Consider the following 23722-nt stretch of genomic DNA (forward strand, 5'->3'; position numbering starts at 1 on the left):
ACATCAGTCAGACAGGTCAGCAGTTTTCATGTGAAGGAAGACCAGTCTCTTCAGAGCTGATGCTGCCACATTCCAGTATTGGTAGAAAGCAGAAGATTGAGGAAGACTCCAGAATAATTGACATGTAAAGTACTAGGTAGTCTTGATCCATAGAAATTCACCTCTGCCTCTGTATTCTTACAATTACTCTCCAGGTGGGATGAAGATACTGTCTTTGAAACTTTTGACTTCAAGTGCAGCTGGAAATCAAGTTCCAGTTTCCTGAAGAGAATAAGCCTGAACTGTAAGTGCAAAGTAATCTGTGTGTATAAATTTGCTGGAGATAAAGTTCATACTGGAAACAAAACCAGTAATAACAACAACAAAGGAATTAATCCAGATTTCTGGTAATTAGTTATTTCCATAATTTTTTTTTATTTTAATTTTTCTAAACTAGCATTTTTCACCAACTGACAAAAATTTCAAAATCTCCTAAAGGTGTATGAAATTTCTTATACATTGCATACTAAAGATTCTACAAGCTAAATTTACCTGTTATGCAACCCTTTTGTTTCCAAAGTATTCCCTTATTTAGTTATGCAGTTAGTAGCTCTACTTTAAACATGACTGATTGCAACACTGTAAACAATTCTGTTGCTAAATCTCTCAGAGAGATGGAATCCCATTTACTCTCTCCTAGCTGCAATTTCAGAAAGAAAAAAAGAAAGAAAAAAACAAAACCTAAAGAAAAAACAACCAACCCAAAACAGGTAATGAAACTGTCTTTGCCCTCCATCCGAAAAGTTCAGGGACACAACTAGGAATAAATTATGATTATTAAAAAATCTGTTGAGTAAAGTGTTACATTTGTATGCCTTTTAAAAGGGAGCAACATCTTTAGACTTTTTGTAGGTGAAAACCTTTCTTTCTCAGCTTACACATCTATTTGAAACCAACCATCCAGTTTTGTTCCTGCTAACCCTTTTCATTTGTATACTCCTGTGTGAGCTCCAGCATAAACAAGACTTGTAAACAGCAGACTACAGATAAGCTTTCAAAATGTTGTGTGGCATTTTGCCCACATATCTGTCAAGTAAAAGGTTAGAATCTTCACTTTTTAAAGAAAAACATACCAATTAGCATCAAGGCAAGGCTGTCTAGAGCATGAGGTTTTCAAAGTTTGACACGTCTGTAGGTGCAACACAAGCCATTTATTTGTACGAAACTCCCTTTCATCTCCTGATGGCAAGAGAGAATCCAAGCAGGGGCCCACCTCTGAGGAATGTGCTCTCAGGAGTTACAGAATGAAGTCCCTTGGCCAATGTGTCCAGCATATCTACAACTGGGTAACGGGGTAGGAGATGATTGTTTTGCGTTGTTTGACTACCAAATTGGGTCTCAATACTGGTTTCGGTGGCATAATCACCAAATAGGATTGTCAAATAGTCTTATCCCCACTGTGGAGGAAAATAAGGGAGACTTGAGGGCTTGCTTCCTGGCATGGGCTAGTGTGACTTCAGGTCACAGCAAAAGCTGGAGAGTGATGACAGCAGCCTGTGAGGGGCCACTGGTCCCTGTCCTGATGGGGCATTGGCAGCTGGTGCTCAAGGCCATGCAGGACTTTGGCTTCATCCCCTCGACACATTGGCCATCTGAGATAAGCTGAACTGACAGTTGGCTGCCAGCACAGAGCAGTAGGGGTTTGTGCCCCCCTTAGAGCCAGAGGCAAGCAAGAGAGGAAATAATGTTTCTAAAAGTCATAATTCCCTTCTCTGTTTGCTCCTGGGATGGTGCTGCTATACATCCCCCTTTCTGCAGGCAAACTGTTGTCTTACAGTCTTGTCATAAGTGATTAGTCAGAAGCCAGTACTATAAAAAAGCCTGAACAGAATGTAATAACCAAGGTGCAAAATTAACATTTAAAAAATCCTATAACCTGCTGCAAAAACAAAAACAGATCCTAAAATTAAAATATGAATACTGTATCCTTGAGACCACTAAAAATGCATAGTGAATTTTTCTGTCTTTATGAAAGACATTGAACAGGCTTGATTTTTTTAAATTGTGAAGTGTCCATGTCCTGGAAATTAGGTCCTTTTAGGCATCTTAATAATAAGTACATAAAACAATTTTTTACTCTTTAAAAAAAAATGAGTATTTTGGATAAATGATGCAAAAAAATAAAGAGAAAAAAACAAATCTATGCAAATATAAATCTTAGATAGTATTTCTGTCATTAACATTGATGTGTTAGGTACCAAAACAGATTTAGTTTTATATAAGAAAGTGTATTCATCATGACTGCTGCCCTGAGGAATTTAGTGTCAGTAAATTAACATAAATGAATGGCTACAAATTTCTGTATTATTATAATTTCTAAAATTGTTAGCAGACTTAACGGTTCTACATACATCTAGAGATAACATCTGAATTGCAAATAAATCACTACAAAATATATGTTGCTGACAGTTTTATTTAATGTGCAGAGGCATTAAATATTTAAAGGGCTAACTTCTGCCATTTGCCTATTTCATTAAATGTGTCCACTGTGGTGTGTAAAGGAGGGTGTACTATATGGGGAGGAGTAATATTTTAAGGTAAGATTTGATTTACACTATGGGTATTTAATCTAGAGCTAACCAGTTGGTTATGTTACTAAAATAGCATAATTATTTTAAATACATTTATTTAGATGTAGAGAATATATATTCAGTTTTTTATCCATTTTTTTCTCTGTATTTCTTAATAGCTAGTTCCTGTTTAACATGTAGTAACTTGTATCAAACCTAAATGAAATGCTTTTTGGAGGATTGCTCTTTAAAGTTTTACTAAAGAAGTAAAAATGTGCTTTTTAAGTTAAAAACTTACCTGAAAAGACAAGTTAAGGGTATGTAAGCATCTCTGAGGCACAAGAACATGCCTTTTGGTTATGGTGAATGACGATCCAGGATCACTTATATCCTCTTTTGTGTAATGGTGAGGCCACGAAGCTTCACTGCCTGGGAAACTCTGTCTGCTGGGGTGCTTCAGTGCAGCCCCTCCGTAATGCTCGCTGCCACCTGATGTGCGAGGGCACAAAGCCTGTCTCAGAGCACACCAGTCAATTTCAACGTCTCACCCTTATTTGAAGGTGCTTAATGACTCAGAGTATGAAAAAGACTGAGTCCTTTGTGATGACTGGTTAACAGTTTTGGGTTTTTGTCCCATTAGAACAGTCTGGAATAAATACAGTTTATCTGGAGAGCGACTGACATCTTTGGTGGACAGTCTCAATACAATGGAATGAAATCCCACAAGAAACAATGACCATTTTACACCTCAGCAAGTTTCTGCTTCAGTTGCAAAGCTTTTCTCTTTACTTAGCTTGCTTTAACGGAAAGATATGCAAAATTTGTATGTAGGTAATTTAATTTATAAAGATGAAACAGGTCACACACCTCTCTTTCAAGAGAGGGTGCCACAACAAAATTAATGATTAATTTGTAGTGATTGGTACACTAATATTAGATGTTGTCATCATACAGTGACAAATGTCTATCAAAAACCCGATGTGTTGGACAAGAAAAGACCACATATGAGCAAAAGAAAGATAAAATAATTACTAATATGAGGTGTCAATCTGTATGAAATATATTAGGTCACAAAAATATCTGAATTCTGACATTATTGAGCTCTTATTCCAAGACATAATCATATAGAAAACTGCTCAAGAAATGCATTTTAAATTGCTTCGCTGTTTTCTTCTCTAAGAAAATGTGGTGTTCCTGATCATTGTCTCTGATCTTGAAAGGCTGTAGTCATGTTAGTATAGCATTTGCTTCTTCAGCAGACATAAATTGTCTCTATGGTATTATGACTGAAGTCCTGATCCTGCTCTCTTGCAGAACTTTACCAAGTAGCTGCTTGTTGCATTTTCCTACTAAAGGCTCATCAAAGCATAGCCAGATTTCAGCCTTCACCTACATGATCATGCAGTTATCATTTGGCCCATGTGATGCAAAAATCACAGAAGTCCCCATGCAATTGCATTTCTAAAGAAAAACAAATAATTAATTAACTTTTAATAACAGCTTCTTTCAGGGGATTTTCGTTTGGTTGGGTTTTTTTTTAACCAATGAGGAAAATTCTAAAGTTTTGCTTGTTACTTCTCTAAAGCATTTCATGTAGCAAGGTCGTTGGTTTACAGACTTTACGGGAAAACATTCACAAACAGGGGCCATTGTTTACTGTCTTGTAGTAAACAGCAATTCTCTCAAACAACTGGCTACAGTACCCTGGGAATTGGACCCAAACCTCTGAAAAGCCACTTATCATAGAATAAATGCATGAAAGAAAAATGTTAAAAATTCACAGGAGGATTTTGAAAGACCTCAAAGATCAAATTATTGTCTATGCTGTCTAGCTCAAAGAGTTTAAAATAAGATATAATACAAAATTACACCTGGCAGACCTAAACAATACATTACTAAGTGCCCACATACACAAGGTGTGTGGCCTCTACTAAAAAATGAAAGTAAATTTGAATAGTAGTACTTAATCTCTTTATTCTGTTTGGAGACATTATTCTTTTTCAGTATGTTCATTTAGAGTTGAAGCTGTGGATGCTCTCTGGTAGATTCTAATACATGTCCTCCTTCAAGTCAGTGTACCAAAAAAGAAAAATGACAATTAGTGCTCACACCTTATCTCATAAAGGGAACAAAGATAGTTAATACACAGTTAGGCAAATACCAATATGTTGGAGGATTTACTGTTGTGCATAAATGGCATGAATTTAAAATTACTAAATCATTTCATAGTTGGCTATAGTATAACCAAGGCCTAGCACTTACCCTTCTGAACAGAACAAATTCTCATTGGGTTTAACAGGTCTTTTCCAGTATTAAGCATATTTATGCAATTAATTAGGAAGAAAGAGATGATAAAAACATGACCTTTTTTCCTTCTGTGAAGTAAATATCAGGTGTCAATATTAACAGTAATGCAGCTAACATTTCTAATGTATCAGGAAAACTATTTGGAATATTGACCTATGGAATAAACAAGTATTGAGGTTTTGTCATCCCTTCTAAATGTCACAGCACTGAAAATCACACAGGGAGAAAACTGGAATGTTAAATGGAAAGATGCTGTGTTCCACAGCAACAAGGAAACTGACACCCATGGGCTTAACACCAGTGCTTGACTATTGTCATACCCTAAACAAAGACTCCCTTCCTTCCTGCCTTCCTTCCTTCCTGCCTTCATGTAATTTGCATTGAATAAATGTGTTCTGTTCATTAGGAAGGAAAGATTAGGACACATCCAGTTTCAAACATGGAGAATTATCTTCATCCTTCTGAAATCAGATAGAATTTTGCTATTCACTACCAAGGCAGCAAAAGTACACACTGTGGTACTGAAAATAGGGTGGATTTTTTTTTAGTCTTAGTATAGGTGAGCACAACAATGATTTTAATTTGGGGTTAATAATTTGGAAGATTTCTACCACGCCAGCCAGGGGAATACTATCCTATTAAAAGGTAATGTAAATTATTTAAAGTTAAGTATGTAAATATACTTGGCTACCACACTGAAATTGTGCTTTAATTTGGTTCAGAGATATACTGGAAAGGAACACATAGTCTGTTTGAGTAAAATTTGAATTTTTAATTTTTTTTCAAATACGGTATGTACAATCAAAATATTTAGATTTAGTCATTGTCAACACTAACTCACTAGCACCACAAAGTGGGAGTAGAGTCTCTGGTACATTTTTACTAAAACCAGGTCAATTACACCTGACATTAACAGGTATGGTTGAATTTAACGTTTTAATTATAGGTGTCAATATTTCTAGTATTGTTGGTGTATTTCAAAGAGAGAACAATAAGCAGACTTCTACCAACACTGTTAGAGCAGATGGATGAACGGCTGGCATGCGTCTCCAGATGTGTGGAGCATGTGTCACAAATGTGAAAGCATGTCTGAGTTTAAGCAGCTAGTGACCAGTATTGTATGTTGAGCTCTCAACCAGATTAATTCCTGTATCACTTTAAAATGACACATTTTTATCTCTTTTGCTGTTCAAATTTGATAATTTGGAGAGGGGGATTGTTTTCCCACAGTAGCATCAGATACAGAAATTTTAGTGGATTTTTTTGTTTCTCATTTATCTACATATAACAGTTTAAGAAGCATACTTCTAATTAATCAAGTTAATTGCATATCAAGATGCAAATCTTGTGTGGCCAGAATTTTTTTGTTATACTATTCCTTTTGTTAGTTCATTTCATAGCTGAACTACAAGAAATGTATCACATACACTGCATTTGCTTCAGAGTTACTGATTTGCTGCTGCAAGTTTTTCTTTCCATTTCCCACTGCTTCTATCAATAAAGCTGATAGCAGTTGCCCTTAGATACTTCTGGTATTATAATACCATCAGCAATAAAGATTTACAAACATTAATTTAACTGACAATAGATTATAGAATCTTGTTGCTTAATAGCTGAATTATGGGAAAGATTTGTATGATAAACAAGCTGAAATGCCCCTTGCCTGAGGAAACTCCTAGGAATAAAAGGTTCTGTTGTGTCTGTGGCTTTTTTCTTCTTCTTTTTTTTTTTGTTTGTTTATTTGGGTTTTTTTGTTTGCTTTTTTGTTTTTGTTTTTTTTAAGGAGAAGAGAAATAAAACTTCTGCCATAAACTTTTGCCCAGCAGTTTTAATTGTTGTATATAGGTTTTGCCTATGATTTCTTTACATTATCCGCTTTATTCTTTTTTTTTTTTCTGTTTTACAGATTTAGGTGTACCTGTCTTTTTTCAGTAGGAGCTGTTTTGTTGAAAAGCAGCATATATTAATCAAAATTAACCGTGGCTCAAGGCTCTTGTGAGAAAGTCACAGAACTCATATCATGCTGTCAGAGGTCATGTCTTAATGAGAATCAAACGTATACTTTACTCCACCATAAAGTCCAGGCTGTGGTTTAAATATGTATCAGCTGGTTGTGGTCAGCCATCAAAGGAAAAGCAATCTGGTGAAAGAATGAAGTTTGTCAAGTATATATTACTCACACATGGTAACCACTATTCCTTTCCCTTGCTGCACGATAGATCTGGAGAAGAAGAGAATTGGAGACATTTCTGTTGTTTACTTAGTATGAATATATTTAAATGCTACTTTGTATGTTTATTTACAGTGTGATGCAAGATGATGAAGTAAATTTCATAATTATTTTGTCAACTCATTGTTATACCTGCAACTTTGCAAACACTTCATATTTTCAAAAAAAAGCCTTTTGCTCCAAAGCACTCATAAACAGATTTACAGAGAATGCAGGAAGCAACATGAAAGAGGAGTGTTAAGTTGGTTGGCAGGTTAGAGAAGAGAGGATATTTTAGGCACTATAAACAGTTTTGGGAATAGAAAAAGGAAGTCATGCATTAGATATGGATACACACAGTAAGCAGGACTGTATCAGAGCCAGGAAAGACTAAGGGCTCAGACCACTGGTAGACTAAGGCAGACTCTTGCAAAGCCTCAAAATTGCAGAGGAGAAATTTGACCTTGTAGAGTAATGAGACAGAAAACCACCTGAGGGACTGAGAGAGGACTTGACATGATCAGAGTCGTGAACAAGAAAGATAACCTTGGCTGCAGTGTTTGGAGTGGACTGGAGGAGGGAGATTAGAGGGAAGAAGGTTACAGTGCCTAAGAGGTCACAGCAGGTGAGAGATAATGAAGGTATGAAGCAAGCAGGAACAGAAGATGAATAACTGAAGATACTGTAGATAGAGAAAAGAGATGATTTGTCCAAGGAGCCCAAATTCAGATATTTGAAAGTTGATTATGTAAAAAAAAATGTAGTCAAGACTCCTGCTGTGTTTATTTACTATTCTATTGACATGCTGCAGCCAGCTTACTAGAAAAAGTCACAAAGCTTTCTAGATAATCTATATTGTTATCTGTCTCTATACAGTTATGTGTATTGATAGCTATTTTTATATTTTGACTGTAGAGAAGAAATATGGAAATCAGGTGACAGAAGTTTATTTTGCTGACTCTGCCACTGATTAGGCTTATGATCTTGGACAGGTTATTTCTGTTTTCGGTGCTACAGTTTCTCTGTCTGTACAGCAGTGAAAGCAGTTCTTTCCTTTCTTTGTAAATTTATAGATGAAAAAGGATAGATACTTTTAAGAAGACTTAGAATTCTCTGTAGAACTCAAGTCAGTAAGAGGGTGCCATCAAGCCACTCCACAGGGACACTTTCACAGCCACCACTAGGGTAGCAATGGTCCCTTTGTAGTGGCAGCTTCCCAGTGCCTGATACTGGGGTGGGTCCAGATGTGTTTGTGTTGCAAGAAAGTTGAAAATGATTGTGCCCAAGTAGATAGTTTTGACTGGAGGTGTCACAGCTCACCGGTGTCTGAAGCCATCAGAACCAAAATGTATTTGCAGACACACTTCATCTACCAATTGGCTCTGTGGATTACATGTGGCTTTGAAACATGTGCTGTCAAAAGACAGTGATTGTATTCTTCTTCCCTGAGAATGCTTCATTCAACATGCCAAAGGACTTTTTAATATATTGGTAAAATAAGACATAAAGCAGACAAAATTCTTGTTGGGAATTTCAGCTGGGAGTACCAATATATTTTGAGTGTCACAATTCTAGTTCAGTAAAACTGCAGACAACAAATGATCATGCCATAGAAGACAGAAAGAAAAAAATATAGCTAGCAGATTAACCATAAGGCTCAAAAGAAAGAGCACCTCAGCAGTAAACACAGACATAATAGTGACTATAATTTTTGCTAAATCACAGTTAGACTCTGCACTGATGAGTAAAAGCAAAAAAGGGTAGAAGCTGGTAAAGAATATTCTTTCCTCTGAGGCACTTCTGCCTTAACAGTGTTCTTTGTACCGCTGGTGCTGAAGCTAAGATCTCAAGAGGACGAGAAAAAGGGGCAAGGTCCTTCACTGTAGTGCTGAATGTGGCTATAGCTGCCAGCTTTTCACCAGCTGAAATTCTGAATGCCAGAATTCCTGTGGAGGTAATTTCTGTGGCTTATTCCTCCTGCTTTTCTCCCTGTAAGCTATGAGTATAGAAACCTGTTTGCAGCATCTGCTGTTCAGATAAATCAATATTTAGAAAAAAAATTAAGAGATTAATAGCATTTAAACATTTACTGCACATTAAAAGAATCCTATCTTTTGTAAATAATATCTTTTGTTTTTACTATAGGAAATCATGTTGTTAGAGAGCAGAAGATTCTTAGAGGAATAAAGATCACTTAGGAAGAGATCTTTCTAATGTGGAAGGGAATATAATACAGAAAAAAAAATCTGTTGAACGTACAAGATAAACTTTTTGACTTTCTAAATTAAATTGTTGCCATTTGCTGCTGAGACAATTAGCAGGTGTCAGTTATAAGACACAATAGATTATGTACCCAATTACTTTCTCTTTTTAGACAACAGTTTGCAGTCACAAGAACGTGTGAGGAGTTTTAATCAAAGATTAGAACTTTTTAATTAAATACGACCGTATGTGACTAGTCATTTGACATTAATTACTGTTTTAGTTGGATTCCTTTTGATTTGTAAAAGGCCTTGAGCACTGCAAAAATTATGTCACATCATAGAAACTGCTGATTATTAAAACAAAAAGTTTTCTTCATCAGCCCATCACTCTCCTGAAAAAGAAATGTAATTTCAAAAGTAAAATGGTTGGCTTAGAGGAGACCAATGAGTTCTGAAAGCAAAATAGCAGATGGTACTTCAGCTGACTTCCCTTAGAAGGGACAGTCTAAAGGCACTTAATTGTAATGATAGATAAGGTCTTCTGTCAATGCTCAGCAAAACTTTCAAGGGGCTAAACAGCTGGCATGAGGTTCATTTGGAGTTTTAACTAGCTGACTACCCTTTGGGGTGTCTTAAAGCTAACTAGCACCACTGATATTAATAGAGGACATCAATCAAAATGAAATGCTCTTGCAGAAACTGATCTGAGACTTCAAGTAATATTTTAATTTGTTGGCCTACAGAGAGAAGGATAAATGTTAACAGTGTCCTTGTGAGATAACTTTAAATTCAAGTCCAATGGTGGCATCAGTATTTGCGAGTCCTTTTGTGATATTGGCTTTCTCATACACTCCACTTATTCAGACTAGAGTGGGAACAATGACAATGAAAATCCTTATCTGGACAGCCTGCAGAAAGAGAAGGAAAAAAAGGGGAGAGAAAGATATGAAAGGAGCAGGAACAATTCTTAGCTCATGTAAAGATTAGAGGTGAACTTCACACAAACACACACACACTCGGAGTCACTGTGCCTTTCGTGGTGAACTTTTAGAGGTTTGTCTGTCTGAAGGTGAATTAAGAAAGCCCCTAACCCACAGTGGCACAGTGCAGTTTCTGAACGTGGCTCTTGAGTGTGTGTGTCTGCAGCTCTTTTCTTGGCCTACTGAAATGGTGCTCAGTGCCGAGCTACTGGGTCTGTCCGCCATGGAGCTTGTTCCTGGGGATGACAGCTTGCCTGAAACTCAGAGTGGGCAATTAATATCTCATGGAGAAAGTTTGGAAATGTTCAAACTAGTGATAGCCTGATTGCCAGCAATGCCAAATACAAATCTGGACTTGTGTTTCTCTGTATTGCCACAGTCTATTCACACTCATAAGTTTTAAATTGTCAAAGCAATTAAAAGCCTGTTTCGGACACCAAATTAACAAAGCACAGTGCACTGAGACTCTTTTGTGGGCAGAAGTATTGACATGATAGAAAGAAATAATATTACTTGGAATTAGCTAATCTCCACAAATTGATACCTGATTTACATGCAAGTCTGCTCTTTCCGACCATCAGCACAGGAGGTTAATCTTCAGTTTGAGTAATAGTTAAATTGAGTTAATTTACTCAATGGAAAACTGAAATCTGGTTTATAACTCAACTGATCAGAGTTCATTTCTGTGGCAGTCTTCCTATATGACTGTGAAAGAAATGTCTTTTGATTTCTTTCTAACTCAATTTTCTAACTATAGAAAGATGGCAGTACCTTTCTGCTTCACTTAGTAGATGGTAGGACTCTGAAAAGTTATCTGTTACTGCCATTGGTGCAGTGCCTGGGACAAACAGATGCTCCTAAATACTGTCATTATTTCTAGCATAAATTGTATTTATGCCTATTTTTCTAGTTCAGCCTCCAGCCTGCTACAGTCTGAAAATCACTATGGAAACTGTGGTAGTAAATGTGGTATTTAGCAACCAGTCTTCATACCATGTCTAGGTTAAATCTTTTCCTAAAATGATCTGAATCATTGTGTATTTCCTATAGGAGTGCAACCTCTCCTGAAATGGACAGAAGGGTTCACTCTATTCAGATGAAAAGATTCCATTTAAAGTGAAAAAACTATCAGCTGTGTGTGAAGACAAGCACTGTAGGAAACTTAGTTCTAGAATGAATGAAAATATGTGCACTTTATTATTGAAGGGATACTGTTTTTCAAGGGAAAAAAAAACACTGAGGAGAAACACAGAATTATCATAGCATTTTGTATTCACTGCATCAGTTATTTCCCAAAGAAAGCCTATCAGTTAAAATGATGAATTTTAACCTTTACCGATTCTTCTAGAGAACATTCAATTTATATTCTTCAGGCACGTTGCTACTTGTTCACCATACTGATGCAAAATTATTGTTTTTGTAATATTTATACAGATCTAGTTACAAGTTTTCAAGGACATATTTCACATATTTTTCCAAATCTAAACCCTGTAGTATAAGTTAAGAAACAAATGGAACGAAAGTTAACATATGGTACACTTATATGCCTTAATACATTAATATTTAAATAAAGTATTGTATTGAATACAAGTATGGTGGTCAATAGAAAATACAAAGGTCATATTATCATAGAGTACAGAAAGCTTTAAGAAATGAATACCAATGAATAAACATTTCTGCATAAAATCTTTTTTCTCATTGCTCCTATGAGATCCAGTAATGCCTATATGAAATCAATGGTTTCAAACTCCTTTTATGAAACCAATCCTGTAACTGCTGTTGGCAAAACTACACTTGCAATAACAAACAAGCTAGCAAACAATGAAACAAACAAAAAATAACCCAGGTTGAATATAGGTTCAAATATTGAGCTTTGTTTAATTTGTGTCTTAAACAATTTCTGTAGCCATGGAGTCAATTTCTCTTTAGGGCTCTGGGCACCCTTTTAAGAGAGAAGTAGTGTTAGAAATTAGTATTGCAGCTCTTGATTACTGCCGCAGTGTTGCAGCATTAGATGCTATCCTTGCTCTGCAGTCTAAGGATGTATTGGGTGATAGGCCTGGGATGCAAAACTGCCTGCACACTGAACAAGGAGATGGTGTGTAAGAGGAAGAAATGGGATGACCTAGATGTTTACTTGCCTTCTGTTAAGATCATTTTTGTAGATTAAGGTTAACAGTTGTAAATTCTTCAGAGAATTTTCTTTTACTTTCTTTTTCTCCTTATTTTCTATTAATTCGCTTTTCAAAATTATGTTTCTGTTCCTTCAAAATGAGTGGGCCTTGTGGATCTCTGTAGGGGATTTTGGATCTTTTCTGGAGAGCATTCTGAGCAAGCACAGAGATAGGAAGTGCAGGGATTTGCCAAGGGTGAGAGAGAAGTAGGAAGCAGTGAGAGGTATAGCAGTGAATTGGTATCCTGCAGGTCAGGAATACTGAAAGCATTGTTAGAGGCTTCAGGGATGACAGAAGCAGTGTCCCTACTAACTACAGGGGACCATGCCATTTGCTCCAGCTGGGAAGCCTCCATAATGACTGAAATAAAGTGTAGAAGCAAGGACCTACCTTTAAGATCAGGGAGGAACTAAAATGGAGGAAAATGATTTAGTTTATAAGTTAATTATTAATTGAACTTTTTTTTATCCTCCCAGTGACTTTGAGTCTTTCTGTCCAAAAGTTTAGCTATCCTAGTTCAAAGAACTGATGAAGCCTGTATTTTCAGTTTTTTTTCAGAGAGATCACTCTAGCGAAAAAATCTAGACTAGTCTTCTTCAAAGATTTGGCTGATTTAGGGTCCTACCAAAGTTCTCGTAGATATTCCAGGATATCTGGAATACTCCAAATGTGTTTCAGGCTTTGCTATGAAGCACACTGGGTAGTCTCTGTTTTATGAAATTTTAATCTAATTTTCAAGACACCTACCAGTTTAATGCTGTGAGAAGTTTGATGTTAATATGCAAGGCCTCCGGCAAGAGCTTAGTTGTACGGGGATATTACCAGTGGAAATGTTAGTCACCTCCTAAGTGATATCAGAGATTTGCAAATGTCACTGGTACAAAACCTTCCCACATAGATACCTAAAGCAGTTGCTGTAGCCTAATAATAAACTCCAAAGGAAAGCTTGTGTGCCAATATATGTTATTTGCCTTATCCCGGGAACTGAATTTTGGTGAATTAGACACTTAAGAACAGAATATGTGGCTATTGGAGTATTAAACAGAGATATTTCAAGATCAGTCAACTTGAAATTATAAAAACAGGTGTCTGAACACCCATTCCCTTCAAACTTGAGAAGGTAACTCTGAGATACACTTAACTGCCTGCATGAGGCTGGACCTCACATAGGAGTTTGCCTTTCATATGAGTAACTCAGTGTTTAGAGCAATTGCTACAACAGCTGGAGATTTGGAATAAAACCTAATTCTTCTATTACAGAAGGCTCTGCACTGAGTAGAGAAGAGCCAGATTTGCATTCCGGTCCATACTCTTGCTGCCACTATAACTTTTTTATCTAATGGTGCTTTAATGTAAATTGGGTAGGGAAGTCAGTGCCCAGTTCTCCCTGCTATTGAGTACTTCAAGCACTGTGCTGTATTCTCCCACAGCTGTTGTACGTGAATGTAGTATTCTTGCTTGGCACCCACCTTTTGAATTCACTCCAAGCTCTTCTGAAGAAAAAGTCTGATTTAAGTATGTGCTCAGTTCTTTCCTAAAGTTAGTTTATATTAACTTTGAGAACCTTCCTTAGAATGAACAGTAGTTGATTTGACTATCAATCATTTAAATAAATTTTTGAAAAAAGCTAATGTGTATTTTCTCTACATTTCATTATTGTGCAGTGGGGAAAAAAACCCTTTCTGTGACAATGACAAAAGTGCACAGATTCATTTTAAGCTTGGCTAACTGACACAGGAAATATTCTATATCTGTAAGTAGATAGCCAGCAATTTATTCATCCACATTAGGAATGAACAAGAAAATGAAATAAAAATTCCCCTGCAGAATTAACAAAAGTCCTCAGTTTGACAGAGGGGATGAAACTGTAAAACAATAACATTGAACATAGGGATTTTCTACTGCATTTACCTCAGGCAATAGCACAGTCATATTTAAACAAGTTAGTAATTATATGAAAGATGTCAAATAAAAAGCATTCAAAATTCAAATTTATATAAGACTCTGTGAGATATGTTAGGGCTTCTAACTTGTATAAGTAGGTAGCACAAATCCAAAGACAATTCTTTTTCAAGATGTCATAAGAGTTGTGGGTGTTACTGGTATATGTTTGGTAAAAAATGAAGAGTTCTTAGACACAGATTTACTTTGATGTCTCTCATTACATATCAAAGTCACTACATAGTAAGTCACTTTATCTCTAGGGAGATGTTTCACCCTATATTTTTGCCAGTTTTTGTAATTATTAAAGGGATGGATGAAGAATACATTTTAATCCCTCATATGGGGTACATAGAAGACAGGTGAAGAATTGTGCTATAGTAGCACACCCCCTGCACTTCACGGGGTGCACGTAAGACAAGTCTGCAGCTTTTCTAAAGTACCCCATCTAAAATGTTTGCACTGCAGATTGCTTGAATTAATGGTTTCACTCCACAGATTGACCCTTACTGTGCTATACTGCTTCCTAATGTAGACATACCTTCTAATCCCTAAGTCTTCCATCAAACTATTATAAAGTCATTCAATTTATAAATATTGTTCATGGGCTGCTACTGCATTTGTAACTTTTATTTAAAAATAAGAAATTAAAAAAAGGTTATATTTTCTTCCTTTCTTTCTTCCTAATTTGTGTCAGGTACAACTAAATAAGCAGGATATCTCAGTGACATCCATGCAGTGGTGTATCAGAGCTCCACCTGTTTGCACATCGAAGACGGTTTTTTCCTCAAGACAGTCTCTTCTGCAATTTGGATCATTGTCTGAAAATACTTCTGTGAATCAAAACAACAGGGGTTCATTCTTTAGAGAAAAGGGTTTATGTTAGAAGGAAAAGTATTAAGATCCAGGACCATCACTGATGGGAAATTTATTGGTATTCCATTGAGGACCTTGATATAAACATCATAAACAGCATTGTGAGGGATCACCATTTCAATGAAAGATCATGATCTGAGAAAAATAGAATAACATGGATGACTACAGTGTTGAAAGGGAATGAAAAATAGTTGTATCAAGTACAGTGTCATTATCTTAGAGGGCAATAAAGTGGGAGCTAAATCAGATGCAAGTGAAAAAAAAAAGCAAGAACTAGCTGTAATAGTCTATCAGGGAACAACACTCCCTAATCAAGCAATTACAACCCTACTATGTATCAGGTAAAATTACTTCAGCAGAAACAGTAGAAACAGATAAATAATAATGTCTCCATACAAGGACTCCAAAGTCTGAAATTTTAGTTTGTATTTAAATCTTACAAACTGCTGAAAATATTCTTATATTCTAAGACAATTTTCAGGATTATTTTTTCTGAGAAGCGGATAATTCGGAGTCTTGAGATTCTTCTTTTCTTGAAGAAGTAGAATTTCCCATGGAAATACCAGTTGAATTCCTCTATTAGGGTAAAAGAACTAGGAACATAAATATTTGATCAGTAGATTGTTGAAGACAAATAAAAACCACAGATCGTGTGCTGGAGGCAAAGGGATAAGAAGAGAACTGCTGATAGAAATTATAACTATCCTCCTTTGCTTTCCATCTGCTGGCCCAAATAATTTAAAACTGTAATAAAAAGTAAACGCATATGTGCTGATTGCATGTAGGAGAAAATCACCAAAAATGAACATAAATAGTGGTTAGGTCTCCTGTCATTGTTTGTGTATCCTTCTCCCTTAGCCCTTAGACCAGAAAACCCCTGTATGCCAACGAGTAAACAAAAGACACAGTCAAAAATACCTGGTGTAAAAATTAATTATCAAATTAGAGCTCTCATTATTCATTTGTAAACAAAAGACTTGGAGTCAAAAAGAGCTAGTGTTTGAATTTCAGTAATGAAGACACATCTAGTAGGAGTGACATCTTCCACCTACACAGCCTTGTCAGCCTTGGTGCATCTAGAATATGCATAATTCAGAGCTCTGCAATAGCGTTTCTCTCCAATAGGTCTCTAGTTTGGTCTAACATCAAGCCGGTATCAAGAGGTTAGGAGCTACTGTCATGCATGAGGTGAGTCATTTGCTGCTGAGATCTTGAAAGTAAGATTAGTCATTAACACATGTATTTTTGGCAGTCCTGTATCACAACCCAGAACTCTAGGAGATAGAATCTCAGCTTATTCAGCAGAAACTTCACTGCTCCCTGCATACTCACTGTGGCATTCCTCACAAGACAGAATGAATTGTGTTTGTTTAACAGACCAAAGCCTTCAGGCCAGCCCAAATTGTCAGTGTCTCAGAGAAATTCTTTGGAGTCATCTTGCCATGAACATTTTATATTTTTTAGAGGTAGGGGACTTTTCCTCTTGTGAACAAGTCTTACTGTTCCCTGATTTGGAACAAGGGTCAAAAAGGGAATATGTTTCAAAGAGCTGCAGACTGTAGGCAAGTGGATAAGCAATAAAACCCTGCTTATTCCCACCCCAACATCTGTTAACACTCGTTGAAGTCAGGCAGACACCCTACCCTAAGTGATTTTTTTAGACTGCGTATTATGTTTCATGCAAAGATAGAGCATTGCTACAAAACTTGGAAATAGTTTTCACTGATAACTTGTGAATAGATGATCACAGAATCATAGAATGATTTGGATTGGAAGGGACCTTAAAGTTAATCTGGTTCCAACTCAGGGGAGTTGGAACCCCACCTTCCCCTAGACCAGTTGCTCAAAGCCCCATCCAACCTCCTGTGTTGCTCCTAATCAGTTTCTAAAACCAGTTGCCCTTTTATGTCTCTATTTACATTTCTTTCTCTTTCATGTTTTTTTTTTTTATCACAATTTTTTGTGGTGCTTATTTTCTCCTTCTTCCCAGAATTAAAATTTCACTAAGCAGTCCAGAGAAGGCCAGGGTAAGTGCCCACCAGAAATACTGTAAAGAAATATTTTCAATCCAAGCAAGTAAATATTTTCCAGCCTCGAGGTTATATGAATGTATATCTACTAAAAATACTTTGTCAAACATGGCATGGAGTAGAAAAAATTGCATGCAAGAAACATTTTATTTGGACTCAAGTGTTGCGATATTTAAGACATTCCGCATTTTAGTTTAGTTTGTTTTGTTCTAAAATTGTCTAATACATTATTTCACAAGCATTAACATAAAACTTTTATTGGAAGCTACTAATTACTCTTTTTGAATAACCACATGCAGCCTTAATTAAAAATTGTAATCCATTTCAAAATGTACATGCATATAATGAAAGCACAATTCAAATATGTTGTAAGATAACTGGGTTTTATTACTTAAGCTTAAAGAAATATATATATTTTCTAAAAAAAACCCTCAGAAAGCGGGATATTTCTTGATGTTGCAGTTGTTCTCTGCTACCCAGCAGTGAAAACAATAATTATTATCAGTTCTTCATGTTCTTAGGGTTGGCATTGGTATTTGTTTGCATGAAGAATGCAGCCATGCAAAAGCACAGTAGCACTTTAGAGGAAGAGAGGCTGCCAAAGTCTCTGGTGAGGCTTGCCAAAAAACCACTCACAGTAGGGTGTCTCTACTAGCTTTGTCTGTGTCTATGGGTCCTGCTCTTAAGGATAATCACCTGCTACTGAATAGAACTATTCATTGAGGCTGAAGGAGTGTCTGAAACAGTCTCAAACCTTTCAAAATTGCAAAGTTGCCAACACTCTCTTTTTCTCAGGAGTCTCCTGATTCCTGATTAACTTGGTCTTGGTGCCATGTTAATACTACCACCCAGCCTTGGAACTGGAGTCAACTTATAGCCAGACAGGTGAAATTTGGGATAGGTTGCCATAATCATCTTAACATCTATCTATGGAGGTATGTCCTCAGTCTTTCAATGAATCTTAAAAAAAAAAAAGTCTTCACAGAATATTCCATTCTGCTCATGCTGTCATCCTTCTTTTTCATTTTACATGAGACAAGGTTAATTGAGCCCAGAATGAAAAAGGTATGGGGAAGTCAGATATATGTCACTCAGCTGAGAGTAAGTAGCTGGTTCCCATGAATAAATTCTTGTTCTGGTGTGAAAGAATTCAGATGAAAAGAGAGAGATGCTGATTTTGAGAGCCTACACACCTTGGGGGAATAGACAGCAATGGGAATTATTTTGAAAAGTGATAAATTGCACTTCCTGTCTTTTGAACCATAGGCTGGCAGTTAAACCATTGGTAGTAAGGAGTTTTCCAAATCTTGAAGCAATTGATGTGTCCTCTATACAACAATGGCCTAAATCACCAAGCTCTGTGACCACCTGAGACACAATCAACAATTTGGTGAGGACAGTTCTGAAAAATGTTTGCTTTGGCTCTTGAAATTAAGTCATTGTAACCAGAAAAGACCATAGAAAGTGTTCTCTACCTGTCCTTTGAGTAGGACAGAAATTACATTATTTCTCTATGTCAGAATAGAAATGTATTGCCTCCGCTTTTTGCTTATAAGGACAATAGTTCTAGGAATAAAGACCTGAAAAAACATATTTACCTCTTCCTGCTAAATGCCATAACAATTAGGAGGGAGTCAGTCATAAACTTTCTATCTGTTCTAATACTGTACCTCTTGCTTCATGGAGGTCTCACGTCCTCAGACAGGTGGAACATGCCCTTTCCTGTGGCTGCTGTAAAATTTATGGCTAATGGTGGCTCAGGGCTGGTAGCAGGCCTCCAGCTTCTGTGAAGAACAGTTCTGAGAATTAGGTAGATGTAAAAAAAAAAAAAAAACAAAAAAAACCCCAAAAAACAAAAAAAAAACCCAAAAAAACCATAGCAATATTTTCAGACTTTTCTGGAGAAGTAGATAGCTCACTGACTTACTATCCCCTGATTAAGCCTGGAATTTGACTGGGCAATGGGCATATATCTTCAGTAGCCAGGGCTGAACAAGTATGGCCACTTTTAGCAGTAGTAAACTTTAAGCCTCACAGGAAGGCATTTTATAGATTCAGGTATTGTAAGGATTAACAAGTGCTGGAAAGAGATGGCCTAGAAAATGATCTGGCCTGTAGTCAAGTTTGGGCTTCTAAATCCTAATTTAGACTAACCTTAAGAGATCCCTAAATTCTCTTAGTTTCATTTTAGGCCTAAATGTTATATTGAATCTGGCCCATAAGTTCTTTCTTGGATCTGGTTTGTGATGTTAGGCACTTAAAAAGATTTTTTTCATTTGAATTGGAACTTTTTTTTTTAATAAAATGTTTCTGCATGGAAAACATGTATGATGATTTATATATTTTTGTAGTAATCCCCTAAATCATTAGGAGCTGTTTTTCCATTCAGAGGATTACTATGTAAATATATGTGCATAAATCTAGGGAAGTTTACTTTTAAAAGGGATAGACACTTGGATTTTAGAAGCATTTTTACTTGTAGTGTTGTTTCCAGCTATGATAAATAAAGGTCTGAATTGCAGCAGCAAATGCGGAAATCAAGACCCTGATCCTGCTCTGAATTCCAAGTGGGCAGGAGGTTTGCTGATGGTTCAGTGCAGGATCAGGGCCCTAAAATCTGAACTTACAAGGGCTGAATTTTTTTATTCTGCAGTGTTCAAATGGACTGCTTAAAACCCCTATAAATGCTTCATCTAGACAGCAGGGCACCATTTCAGGAACTGATTGCCCATTATAGTACTGACAATAAAACAGGAAAATACCCCCAGGGAGAAGGAGCAGGGCCTTATGACTTTCCCATTGAACTTAATGTGAAACTTATAATTTCCTGGCCCCACTTTGCAGAATGTGTCAGTTTTCAGTAGCCATTGCATTACGCTCCTAAGTCTCTGTCAAGGAAATCTGAAATGAGGGGACTTAATACAGTGGAAAATGAGACAAAATCATGGTATAAGTCTGAGTTCATATATAATAAGGAATATATATTTTTTCTTTATATTGTCTTCCCTCTTGCCCAGAATTAATCAGCTAGAAGTAATACTCCTTTAATTTACATTTTCTGTGCTAGATTGTGAAAATGTGCTTGCAATACAGAGAAGTGAGCATGTCTGTTTAAAAGATCTTTTAAGATTATTTTTTTCAGAGATATTTTTAAAGAATCTCTGAAACAATATATTCAGGGAGAACAAATCAGACTCACAGACTCACACATTCTCCTTTTATGCATCACAGCCAAGAAACCAATATATATACCATGCCTCCCCACACTGAATCTTCTCCATGAAACTTGCAAGACTTTGGTAGCAGAGAGCACCTGTCTGGATAATGTGAAGGGATAAGGGAGTATGTTAAACAAGGGCAGAGGGAATTGGGGAGGGATGCAGGAGACACAGATCTAATTGAAGCAAAGCATTTTATTAATCTAGAGTGCTGTCTCCAGGCATGCCTAAAATCTAAATAATGACACTGAACTTCAAAGGCCCTATTCTCCATTCCTTGTTCACTCACTACTCCTGTTTAAGTCAATGGAACTTCTAAGTGTATAAAAATGCAGAATCATACTGTGAATAAGCTGTTAAGAATCAATTAGCAACAAAATGATGCTTACAAGAAAAAAAAAAAAAAAAGACAAAACCTCAACCTCTATTTGGTCAATTCTTTCCTATCAGTAGCGTGAGTAGCTTGAACATCAAGGTGTGTGATTTTTACCCTCTGGAGAACCATCTAAAGCCTGGATTGCATTTGAGACTTTATTTTTTTCCAAATGATTTATTCCACTGGTCTACTCTGCTCCTGTTGGTCATTCAGCTTTCATAGCACATCAAGGATAGTGTAGAACCCGACTACAAAGTTGTGCAGCTTCTCAGGTGGGCTCAGGGATTTAGCTTGTGTGTTTTAAAGCTCCTCTGTTGTTTCAGCATCTTTGCATATTGAATTATGTTAATTTCACTAATTAAACATTAATTACTTGATAGTTTCATAGTGCTTTGAAGCTGTAAGATATTCTGAAAGTGATCATTATTAATTATAATATGTACTATTGTTATTTTATCTTTACTTTTTTAAAGTCAAAGAGCCTTTTATCCTCTCTTCCTTAAAGGCATGCACTTACAGAGAGCCACAGGACCCAGTTCTCTGTGTGCCTTTTCAGGGCTGCATGAGGCTGTCATTTACTGAAACGGGACATGGTGGGAAATGCTGTTGCACCCAAAGCCTAGTAATTATTACTTTCAGAAACCCAACCCCAAGGCATTTCTCATTTTTGCCTTCCTTTAGCAATATCATCAAAATAAACAACCTGGCACTTGGCTCTCTGAACAGCGGAAAAAAGGTTAATGTCTACTTCCATGAGTAATTTCATGTATTAATGTAGGTAGGATGTAATCACTGAATATACTACACGCCACCACACTGAGCATGATGCCATACAGTCTGGAATGTCCCTTTGGTCAGTTGGGGTTACCTGTCCTGGCTGTGTCTCCTCCCAACCTTCCAGGCACCCCCTGCCCCCTCCCCAGCATGGCAGTATGAACTGCAGAAAAGGCCTTGCCTCTGTGTAAGCTCTGCTCAGCAATAACAAAAAAATCTCTGTGTTATCAGCCCTGTGTTCAGCACAAATCCAAACATAACCCTATACCAGCCCACTGGGAAGGAAGTTAACTACTCCAGCTAAAACCAGCACAGTGTCTTTCTCAATTGCATGTAAATATTAAAATTCTCATGAAAATTCTTGTATTGATTTAAATTTTAAAATTTATGTGGCAGATTGTTTTATAAGCCTTTTCTGTTATTAAAGAAGCTTAGTTAGCCTGCAGAGATTGGCTTAATACATTACTAATAATTGGCTGGTTTTAATAAGAACAACATTTCAGGGAGAAATGGGAGTTCATCCAAATCTATAGAATTCTGAGAAAATGTCTCTTTTAATTAAATTGATTAGATTTTGTGATCGCAACATATAGCAGGAGAAAGTATTAAGATTTATTTGCTTTGTTTTATAACTAAACCAAATTAAACCAAAATTGCTTTCTATATGAATCAATGTATTTTGTGTCCAGGCACAGGCAGCAGGGGCTCCAGGGACCTCTGTGAGGAGTGTCCAGGGCTGCCCCAGGCCAGACACAGCTGGATCTGGGTTGCTCCAACCCACCCATGCAGGGCATGGCTGGGCCCTGCAGCCAAAGGCTCTGTGGCACCTTGGGGAAGACATGTTTAAGAAAGGGTAAAAAGTGTTGCACAGCAGCTGTGTGAAGGTGAGAACATGTGAGAGGAACAGCACTGCAGACACCCAGCTCAGTGCAGAAGGAGGAGAAGGAGCTGCTCCAGCCACTGGAGCTGAGATTCTCCTGAAGCCCCTGGTGAAGACCGTGGTGAGGCAGCTGTGCCCCTGCAGCCTGTGGAGGACCACAGGCAAGAGGAGATCTGCATTATAGCCAATGGAGGACTCCGTGGCAGAGCAGGTGGATGGGCTGTGGAGGAAGCTGAAACTGGTGGAGAGCCACACCAGAGCAGAAGAAAAGCAGGAGAAGGAAGGAGTGACACACAGGAGCTGCTATGGGCTGACCCCCCCCCTTCCATTCCCCATCCTCCTGCACTCCTCAGCATGAAGAGGAGGTCCAATAGTCAGGAATGAAGAAGGAAATTTGTACATGGAAAAAAAGGGGAGTGGAAGGGAGGGGGATTGGTTTTGGTTTTGTTTCTGAGGAACTGAGTCTATTTTTAATTGGCAATAAATTAAACTTCCTCAAGTAAAATCAATGTTGGCTGTGGTGGTAATAGGTGAATAATCTTGTCTTCATCTCAACCCATGAGATTTTTCATCTTATTTTCTCCCCAGTCCTGCTGAGAAGAGGAAGTCAGAAAGTGGTTGTGTGGGCACCTGGCAGCCAACCAAGGTAAACCCACAATAAAATTCAATATTTTTGTCTTAAAAAAACATTTGGGGATTTGTACTGATTTCTGTGATTCTATGAAAATTTTTCTTTAAATGTTGTCATAAAAAATAAATTGTCCTCTTTTTTTTCTTTTTTTCTTTTTTTTTCCTTTTTTTCCTAGATGTCTCTTCTTTAGTATTCTCTAAACAGATTGTTATTCAATTATTCATGTGCCTGCACTTGGGAATTTCACTCTGGTTTTAGACCTTTGTTGCCTCCTTCACATTAGAGAGCAGAGGATCATATCTCCAGTCTTCAAATTTCAGTGTTCTTCTGTATACCATTCCAAAGAATGAAAATTAAAAAAAAAAAATCTTTTCCCTTTGCTCTCAGTGACAAAAGAGCAGCTATTATTTCACCAACCTGTTTCTTCTTAGTGTAAAACACACTGGAAAGATATTGGAAAGTGTTTCTTTACCAAACACTCTTCTCTGCAAACTTTTTGTCAGGGGAGACAAGAGAAGTAAAGAAGCTGATAATGCTAAATTTCTGAAATATTTCTGTCAGCAAAACATATAA

General features: G+C 36.9%; 1 long non-coding RNA gene across 1 annotated transcript; it reads left to right on the forward strand.

Annotated features, from left to right (window-relative positions):
* Nucleotides 1–200: 200 nt before the first annotated feature.
* LOC138118743 (uncharacterized) lies at nucleotides 201–23407 on the forward strand. Its single transcript, XR_011155274.1, has 3 exons — nucleotides 201–283; nucleotides 23107–23164; nucleotides 23325–23407. It is a non-coding gene; the product is annotated as an uncharacterized lncRNA (long non-coding RNA).
* Nucleotides 23408–23722: the final 315 nt, after the last annotated feature.

Source organism: Aphelocoma coerulescens, chromosome 1 (assembly GCF_041296385.1).
Source record: "Aphelocoma coerulescens isolate FSJ_1873_10779 chromosome 1, UR_Acoe_1.0, whole genome shotgun sequence".
In the NCBI taxonomy this organism is placed as follows: domain Eukaryota; kingdom Metazoa; phylum Chordata; class Aves; order Passeriformes; family Corvidae; genus Aphelocoma; species Aphelocoma coerulescens.